The sequence below is a fragment of the Lepisma saccharinum genome, unplaced genomic scaffold (genome assembly GCF_977018435.1).
Source record: "Lepisma saccharinum unplaced genomic scaffold, izLepSacc3.1 HAP1_SCAFFOLD_375, whole genome shotgun sequence".
In the NCBI taxonomy this organism is placed as follows: domain Eukaryota; kingdom Metazoa; phylum Arthropoda; class Insecta; order Zygentoma; family Lepismatidae; genus Lepisma; species Lepisma saccharinum.
Window position 1 is genome coordinate 166,901 of NW_028143085.1, and position 10,472 is coordinate 177,372.

The following is a 10,472-nucleotide window of genomic DNA, read 5'->3' on the forward strand; positions in this document are numbered from 1 at the left end:
ATTTAATCATGGGCGTCATGCTACGGGACGCTCGCAGATTCGAGTCTCCTGGTGAAGCGAAAAAACTTTTCTCCTGAGATTTTGGTCGGTGTATGGGACCAATCACCACCGCACCATATCGTGAGGAAAGTGGAACGCTACGAATGATTAGCGTTACCTGGCAATAGAAACCTACAACAATGAATCGGGGTTCGTCGTGCTGGTCACACTTCACCCCATAATTTGTTGGACGATCATGCACATCGGCAGGTGAGAGTGATGCCAGCAGTCTGTGGGAAGGTTCTGGCCCTCACGAGCTGTTGAACCAGCTCTTTTATTATTATTAATAGATGCAGCTGAAAGGGCCTCGCGCTCCCAGGTTTATACGAAAAAATATATAATAATTATTAATAGAAGTGAGAAAAATATGTGAAAAGGTTTGCCCGGCAATAAAAGTAATACTGAATACGTTACATGTTTAGAATTTGAGAACCCACGTCTCTATAAACAAACTAAGAATACAATCATTTTCCGTTTTATCAATTCTCTGTCTATTATTCATTCGTTTTATGCGCTTGGAAGCAGTGTTCGAAACCTTTGAACATAAAACGGACCGGTTTCTGTCTCCAACAGTATGCTTGGTTTAAGCTTGACGAAAGAATTTGAAACACACACACACACACATAGGGTTACTAAAAAGTAAAGTTACAAAAAGTAAAGTTACCTATTTTCTATTGCGAAGTTAAGCAAGTTACCATGTAACCACAGCAAGTGGATCTTGAATATGAACAACGCCCAGGATATTTTCTGATATTACTGCTCTGTTGAAATAAATATAGCGGACAGTAATAACACTTTGAAGGTAGATGTTCTAGATCGTTTATCATGAGATATGAGACAATCAGTCCATGCTTATCGGAAATAAAAATATAGTTTATTAAACTGCAAAAAAAAGTGATCTCGTAAGACTAGTGATTTTAAATATATATTTCAAATGGGGACCTCCCCGATGGCACAGTATTAGCGTCGCCTTGTAATCAAGGGGCCCCGGGTTCGATACCCGGTGGAAGCACATAGTGGTTCGGATTCCTCTTTAAACTGTAGGCCCAGTCTCGATTAGTCTTACTGTGCATAAAGTGGACTTAAAACACCAAATCAACCAACTAATCAAATGGGATGAACAAGTTCTACTTTCAAGAAAATTTAAGTGTGTAATATTATTGTTTTTTGTTTTGGGGGGGGGGAATTGGCCTATAAATCATTAACTACAAAATTGAGATGACAACATAATGGAGTGTTTAATTTAAAAACAAAAAGTTTTCACACAGAAAAATAAATTGAAATAGTTGTCCGTTGTTGATTGATCGATTGATTTGGTTTATTTTACTTCGCGTTTCTGCCATTGTTTGGTTAATCGCGAAGATGACAATAAAGGGTGATAAGATGAAGTGGATGAAGGGACAATCATAAACACAAATAGACACTTGAAAAGATAAGTCCCATAGACGATTATACTGACCATGGGTCCAGACGCCAGAGCCTTACTAGTCTGATAAATGCAGTCCAGAATGTACTATGTGAAAGTGAGGTTGATATGTAGGACAAGAAAAATTGTTTCAAAGTTTCGAAAAGTGCCTTATGAGGGTAAGATATTTTATGACTACCAAGTAACTTGGTTACCTGTTGGTGATTTATCAGTTTTATATTCTAAAGGTTCTTTGGTTTGATTCCCATTCGATTGTACTATTCTTTTATTCTCCCAAGCAACTTTTTATTGCATTTTATATATTGCGAAAATTCATCTTTCATTTGCTGTGTGAATTGTTGAGAAACATTATACTTTTCATGCCTTTATGATTATTTCCACTCTGGACCGTGTGCAAAAAATGTAAGAAAGAAGGCATTGGCTGTATTCTTGAGTAGTCTTTATTTGAGTACATAGTATTCTTTATCATTTTCTTGAAAAAGAAATTGTATACCTTTTGCTATTAATAATAGTTTGTCGAATATATCATGTGAATAATATAATATGCAAATGTTTGTAAAATTGTGAGAAAATTTATGTTAAAAATGATATTTTTTCCAAAAAAAAATATAAAATATTATTTCACTTTTATTCCAATAAATTATTAAATAAAATTTAATAGATAGTTGCTTGATTAATGAAAGAAGTAGAGGGAATTGAATGGGAACCAAGAACCTCTGGCACTTGAAACTAATATGTTGCCACCAGGCAACTAAACAGCTGTTAATATAACATTTGATCCTTAAATAGAATATTTCCTTTATTTTCAACTAGGTTTAATGAACTGTGAACCTGATTATTGACAATGAAAGTTAATTATTCAATTGTTGTAGATTGTAAGGGTGCTATGGAGATGCTAGAAAACAACAAATGTCTTTACCAGAGAAACTCACCAGTCTTGCAGCTTTCAGTGAAACAATATAGATAAGTCAGACATTTATAACCTAACTGTGTTGAAGAAATCAGGAAGTAACCTCCAAAGTGAAATACAGGCAGAACATGATTAGTTGGAGGTTAGTGTTATGTGTGTAGCTTGTACTCTGTGGCTTTTAACTAGCACTTTTCTTGCATTCATGTAATTCATAAGTTCTCGAAGTGGGGGAGGGGTATGGCATGCCCCCAGTTAAAGTAAATTATAGAAAGCATGCACACAAGTAATTCACTTTCAATTGCAACCTGGGACACTTTGGATTCTTTGGAAATGCTTAACATTTAACATTCTTCAAATTAATTTTTGATAGTGCATTTCTCTCTTACAAACATCTAGTAGTAAATTTCTGAGTATCCGAGAATGCTCAACCAATGTAGAATCTGGTATCTAGAACTGAGTGTAGAACTAAATACGTGCCTCTTCTTTTAAAAAAAATTACAAACATTACCAAGGTGTTGAAGAATATTCCGGCAATAGATCCCTCTGTGATATCATTAGCACCTACAGCAACCAAATTGCAGCAGGAATCAGCAATTGGTTTGTGCTGGATGAAAATATTTCAGTCGGAATGTGGAAAATAATAATATATCCAAGTTCGGGAAGGGAAATGTTCAACATTTTCTGACAAAGTAAGGATATTTTTGTGATGAAAAATGCTCAGAAATTCCCGGCAATAAAAATTTTAAATTCTACACATTTTTCTCTTGAAATGACTGTTTCTGCACTTCTGGAGATAAGACAAGCTGCCCTTTCCAAGAAATTTCGAACTCTTATAATGCTGAAAATTTCGAGAATGAAAAACGTTTAATTCACAAAATTACATCATCTGTACATTTAGGCCAATACCTTATGAACTTCTGAAAAATCTCTACTGTCCTATCAACGCCACAATTAAATACGTGATACAGAAAATTGATACAATATACAATTCCTAGTGAGTGCGTATTAAAAGTCCTTAAATTCTCGAAATTTTCTGCACTAGGTACACGTGAAAAGTTTGTTTGAAATATAAGGTTTTAATTCCAGACAAAATGATAAATAATAATTACTTTATGGAGAAATATTGTGCACAATATGAGGTTTTATAAGGTCAGGGAATGGCAAACATTTTCCATCTTAATCTCTCCCCAACCAAATAACAGAAGAAGAAAATCCATCCCGCACACTCATGTGAAATATTATTCTTGAAATAAAACATATCGATTGAACTAGCTCCTTTATATTTTCGAAAAATACTTTCTTCTTACACATCTTCCTCTCTTTCTGTGACTTTCATTCTACTACAAGAAATATTTACTAATTAAAAGCTAGAAATTCAAGTTTTTTAGTTTCTATGTTTAGACAGTTCATGAGTAAATTTTAATGATACAATTATTGTGCAGTGTCCCATGTGGTCTAAGGGGCAAGCTTTGGGCTCTGGCTGCAGGACACATGCAGGTTCGTGCCTCCTAAGGGAAGCATAAAAACTATCCTCCTGAGATTTCTGTCTTTGTATGGGACAGGTGGTCACCCACCATTATAAGGAAGTTGGGGGAGTTATGAATGAGTAGCATAACCCAGTCATGGAAACCTACAATAATGTCTAGGGGTTCATCGTGTTGATCGCACATCACCCTGTAACTGAACTGATTGGATGATCTCCCACCTCTGATGTGGCATGTGGGAGTTAGGCCATCAGTCGGTATGTAGGCCTTGGGTTGCATCACAGGTTGTTGTTATTATATTATCTATTCTGCAATGTTAACTAGATATTTTAGTCTAAGTATGTGAATATATGTGAATATCATACTCCATATTTCAGTCTTTCACACGAGAATATTTATCTAGAGGGAGATATGATTGTGTTAGTAACTTTATTTTCAAAAAGGCATTTGCTGCATTTGAACAACTTACACATTGATTACTACATTCTAGAAATAAATCATCCATCCTTTATACACAGAAATTAATGTGTTGTGTATTGAAGTAATTCTTGAAGCTTTCCTGGTGGCCAGTATTGAAGAGGTTTTCTCGGGCAATCAGCCAGGTGATTTCCGGAAAGGCTTCCAAGCTTTTGAGAGCTAACATCACTCTCATCTTCAGGATTATTGGAAATAATTTTGTGCTCAATGATACAGTTATATATTATTCGCTTCTGATAAATATTTTAAATTGTACACATAATTATAATGTGCATGCACTTAGTGTGTTGGTATTTTTTTTTACATTGGAAAAGGAAGTCATACCCATTTACCAAAGCGCTAGACACTGAACAGTGAGCATGCATCCAGAGAATGGTCCAAAATTCCTAAAAGGTGAGAATTTAGCAAGTCACCCCCCAATTGGTTGCCAATGTAGCTAAAAACACCTCACTTGAAGTTTGGGACCCAAGCAATATTTTTTGGTCATGCTGACAAGCACCTTCTGCCTTTAGGGCTTTAGTCCATATACAACCCTTTATCGGACTTCTGAAAGGCATCAGAGGGTTAGTAGGAGCACAGATAAGTTAACTTATCTGTGGTAGGACCAAGCCCCTGCATTGTCTGTGGTGTAGGATTTGTTTATATTTTACCTATATTGATTTGGAATAAAATAGTATTAGTATATCTTACTTAGAGATTTATTCAAGCTTCCGACAATATACATAAACTTTTTTAAACAGACAATTCACCTGATATAATTTGTAGGCCAAAACCTATTAGTTATACCACAGTTTAAAACCCTGGTCTTTTGTTGATGCAGAAGAATCCCTTTTCAGCTTTGGGTTTAAAAATATCTACCTTGGAATACAAGTACCCTAGGAGTGCAGCAAGATATTTTCTCAACTGTCCCCTGAATCACCAGCCTTTCAGCAACCAGAAGAGTGTCTCATAGGTCTGCAGAGCTATTGCCCTTTTATACAGAAAATTTCTTTACATTTTTCCAAGGCAACACTATAGTTGTTTATACATTCATAGTTACAGAACATTTACAACGACTTACAATTTTCTTGTATTTTAACAAAACACCAACATCTTTTAAATTATTTTTCAGTAAGAGTTCAGTTTAAAAAACCTTTACATATATGATATTAACAATAACATATTTTTAAAGACAGAAGTACAACATATTTTAAAGAAAACTGAGTTGAACACAGATTAATTGTACACAGACACAACGGTTAGCACTTGAAATAGCTGCAGTCAACTGGGGCGACACAATGTACTATGTGTTTTTATTTTTCCCATAAGGATAGCACACCTAGACTGTTATGAATTTCCAATGAATGTGCTCTATGTCTCTCAAGGGTTCTGATCACTTCATAAAAAAAAACCTGTGGTGAAATAGCAATTGAGGGCCAGGGACTATCTATCGACTGCCAGCCTTATTCTAACCTGGCAAGGTGGGAGATTATTTTACCAGTTATGGGGTGATGTGTGGTCAACAAAACAAACTCAGAGTCATTGTTGTAGGTGTCCATGACTGGGTTATGCTACTCATTCGTAGCTCCCCAATATCCTCATGATGGTGCTGGGTGGCCACTGGTCACATACACAAACTGAAATCTCAGGAGAAAAGTTGTTACACTTTCCTCAGGAGACTAAAACCTGTGGGCATCCCATCGTCAGAACTCAAAGTAAGATGTCTTAGAACAGGTGCGTGACTTAAATAATAATATTTTTTAAAAAAAAAAAAAAAATGGCCAAAGGTCATGCAAGAGTCACAAAATACATATTCGTTGCCTTTGCCATTATTTTTCCCCCCAAACTAAGGTTATTATAACTTGATTATACCCGTACCTCTCTTTACTCACACAGCCTTTATAAACTGAATATGAAATGAAGTGAGAAAGTGCCTTTTACAAGAGATTTGGTGGTCGTAATCCCTTCGAAGATTCTGAGAGCACAAGCTGTTTTCAAGAGACATCTGATGTTCTTCTTGAAGTGCTGTGGGTAGAATCTGTGAGATTCCACGTTTTCCACATCAGGGAAACTGACAGAGTGAATATTAACCCAAATAACATGTTATTAAGGCTTTCAACGGTCTGTACCACAATTGGTCCCATACATAGAGCATGCGTAAGCAGGAGAAGAAGAGAGCCATGAAATAACTGGGGAGAGAGGTGACATTCACAATAACAGTGAATGGTCTACTTGATATTTTTCATCAGGATGTCATGAAAATGGCAAAAAGTTTCTGGATACGCATGGGAAGAAAGGAACACCAAGATTTTGATGAAGGTGGGCCGAGAGTGCATGTGGTGGCTAGTGTCGAACGCAAAGCGAAGTTGGAACAAGAACACTCCCACACTACTGTGGGGTCACCTCTTTGAAGGATGGTGTCATCACTAGTGAAGATCTTGGTCCATTTTCCTCCTCATGTTGTAGTAAAGCAGGGAAAGGGAAGAAGAGTAGCAGCAGTGAAGAGTACCGCTCTTCTTTTAAAAATACATACATGTGAAGACAGTCAGTGTAGGAGACAAACCTGAGCCTGACTCGTAAAAACACAAATTTCAACTGACTTAGCCACTGCTTTCAAATTTCTTTGTGCAATGAACATACAGATTGTCCCTAAAGGTACTTTAAAACTTTGATGTCATACAGCACAATTTGTAATTGACATACAGGAATATACCATGCCCCATTTGATTTACTAATGCATGACGTTTTATTGTGTATTAGTACACTTCAACACACCAGAGGTGGCGCATACAACATCTAATTGAAATTCCTACTCTTTCCATATCCTCTACTGCATATCCATGTCAACTGTGGCAATGATGACTCTCATTCTAGCCTACTTACAAGTCTGCAGTATCAAATACAGGGTGTTTCATGTAGAAGAGAGTGTGACATTTTGCGTGTCTTCTGAAAGGGTCACTTTTTACACACACTAGAAACATAAAAAGTAAGATTATGGCAAAGGGTGAAGAGTGAGAAATTGAATTATAAAGTATGAAACATTCCTGTAAAGAGTTTGTGTGAAAAAAGCACTGCTGAAAATGATCAGGAAGAGTAGAAATTGTTTAGAACATGGAAAAGAGAGAACTACTAGCTGCAGATATACTAGAAGAAATGGTTAGTGAACAAAGGGTGTGGAGAAGAAAAATATTGGCAGATAGATATTACTATTAAGTGTGTTTTACTATTATTAAGTGAATTTTGCCCTGCTATGAACACTAACTTTAATGAATGGAGTGAAAGTATTTTCCAATGTGCAGAGAATGAATGATTAGGTAGTAGTTGTGCTATTGCTTTTCTTTTTCTTTAATACATCAATTCTTTCTTTTTATTGTAGAGGAACTTTCGAAATTATTATGGGAAGTTGGAGAAATGTTTTTGCATAACATCTTTTAGAAATCAAAGTGTTCTTTGCCACATGATAGGAATTGAAAATCAGCAAGCCTACAAAGACAGATTCCATGCCAGATGTCCAACATCGATGTGCGGAGGAATATTGAAAAGAAGAACTTTCTAAAGTAAGTAATGAGTTTTATTTCCTCCTTTCATTTCTATCTCTCCATAGCAGATATTTCCTATTTTTACATCTTCTTCACCATGAGAATCTAGTCATTCCTATCACTCTTAACTTGTTTCTTTTCTTCCTTCCTTACTTCCATCTATCCATCCATGAAATATCAAAACCATCTATGCATTTATTAAAACTTCTACCCATGCATCCATTTATCCATTCATCTGTGAATTCATTCATTTCTTCAACAATATATGCATTGATCCATAAATTCATGCATTGATCCATAAATTCATGCATTCGTTCATACATTCATCAATTGATACATTCATTCATCTATTATCCACCTACATAAATGAATACACCAATCTATACATCCACACATCTATTTATCTTTACTTCAATGAATTTATCCATGCATGCAACCATTACAATGGCCAACCAACCATTCATCATAACATGAATCCAATAATCCATATATACATTCAATTATGCATCAATGCATCCATGCACCAATTCAATCATCCATGCATTCATGCAACCAGCCATCTACCCATCCATCCATCTAATCATCCATCCCTGGATGCATGCACCTATGAACCTATCTTCATTCCCTTCATCCATTCATGCATTGTTCACTCCATGCATCCATCCATATATTAATTGAATACATTAGTTCACCCACATACCTTTCCATACATCGAATGACAAATTCACCCATTTAATACAAGGGTCGTTCAAGGTTGACCGGGATTTTCGTACGTAAAAAATTGACGAATAGCCGGATCATGATGAAACGTGCGGGTGACGTAATGTATTCCTTCGCGAGTAACTAGCGCCCGGCATGACGTATTTCGCGCATGTGCAGCAGTTGCAGCGAACATGGCGGCAAGCAGTGTGTCTGTGGCTGTGGAGCAGCGGTGTGTAATCACATTTCTCGTGAAGGAGAAAGTGAAACCAGCTGAGATTTTCAGACGATTGCAAGCACAGTATGGTGAACAAACGATGTCGCGGACAAGAGTGTACAAATAGTGTGAGCAGTTTCGCGAAGGACGGAAGCTGGTGACAAATGAAGTGCATGGACACATTCGCCCGACTGCAGTTACACCAGTGAATATCGCACGTGTTGAAAAAATGATTCTTGAGAACCGGCGAGTAACAGTGCGGGATATTGCTGCCGAGGTGAATATCAGTGTCGGGAGTGTTGAGACAATCATTCACAACCACTTACGCTTCCGCAAAATCTGTGCAAGGTGGGTTCCCCGCCAGCTGACATTCGATCAGAAGTGGACACGCAGGACGGTCTGTGAACAGCTTCTGAATTGGTTTCGAGCAGAAGGTGATGAATTGTTGGAATCCATCATCACGTGTGATGAAACATGGTTGCACAATTCAACCCCAGAGACCAAAAGACGCAGCATGGAGTGGCGGCATAAAGGTTCTCCGCCCCCCAAGAAAAGCAAAATGCAGCCGTCCGCTGGAAAGATCATGGCAAGTGTCTTCTGGGACATAAAGGGCGTTATCCATGTGGATTTTCTAGACAAAGGGAGCACGATTAATGCCCAGTATTACTCCACATTGTTGAGTGGTGCTGTACGAAAGTCCACTCGCAAGAAAAGACCTGGGATGTTGTCTGGAAATGTCATTCTTCTCCATGACAATGCGCGCCCTCACACGGCCAATGTGACAACAACAACTCTGGCCGACATGCGCTGGGAAGTTCTGCCCCATCCCCCCTACAGTCCGGATTTAGCCCCCAGTTTGCACCCCTTAAAGACCATCTGGTAGGGAAGAAATTCACGACAGACGAAGCACTGCGGAGCGATGTCCTCCAGTGGCTACGACAACAACCAAGTTCTTTCTACGCCAAAGGAATTCGGGAGCTGCCAGAACGATGGCAACAGTGCCTCGGCGCGCACGGAGAATACTTTGAAAAACTGACATAGTTTTGTGTTTCTTCTGCTACCTATTTCCTCTGCAGAAATAAAAGTCCCGGTCAACCTTGAACGACCCTTGTATTTTCATTCAAGCATCTATAAATGGAACCATAATTTTATCCATACATACTTGCCATATATGCTTGAGTTTTTGTTTTAAGCCCACTTTTTGCACAGTATGGCTAATTGGGACTTGACCTACAGTTTGAAGTGGGATCTGAACCACCATGTGCCTCCACTGGGTGTCAAACCTGGGACTCCTTCATTACAAAGTGATGATGTTAAAACAATGCTGTTGGGGAGGCTCTCATGCCTCTATGCATTCAACCATTCATCCATCCACATATTCTTCCATCCATCCATCCATACACCCATCCATTTTCAGGCTTGCATCCATCCATGAATCTATTATCCATTTATTCATGTACGCAAACATCCATCGATGTGCATATATCTCTTCACTGAACCATTTGTTCAACTATACAATCCTTCCATGTACTCATCTATCCAGGAATCCATCAATCAATCCTCATTAATGCTTGCACCTATCCACCCATCCCATGAATCAATCAATCCATTGGACAATCCATCCATTCATCCATTCATTTGTCCTTTTATATGCAATCATCAATTCATCCACATGAACACATATCCTTGCATTAATTTATTT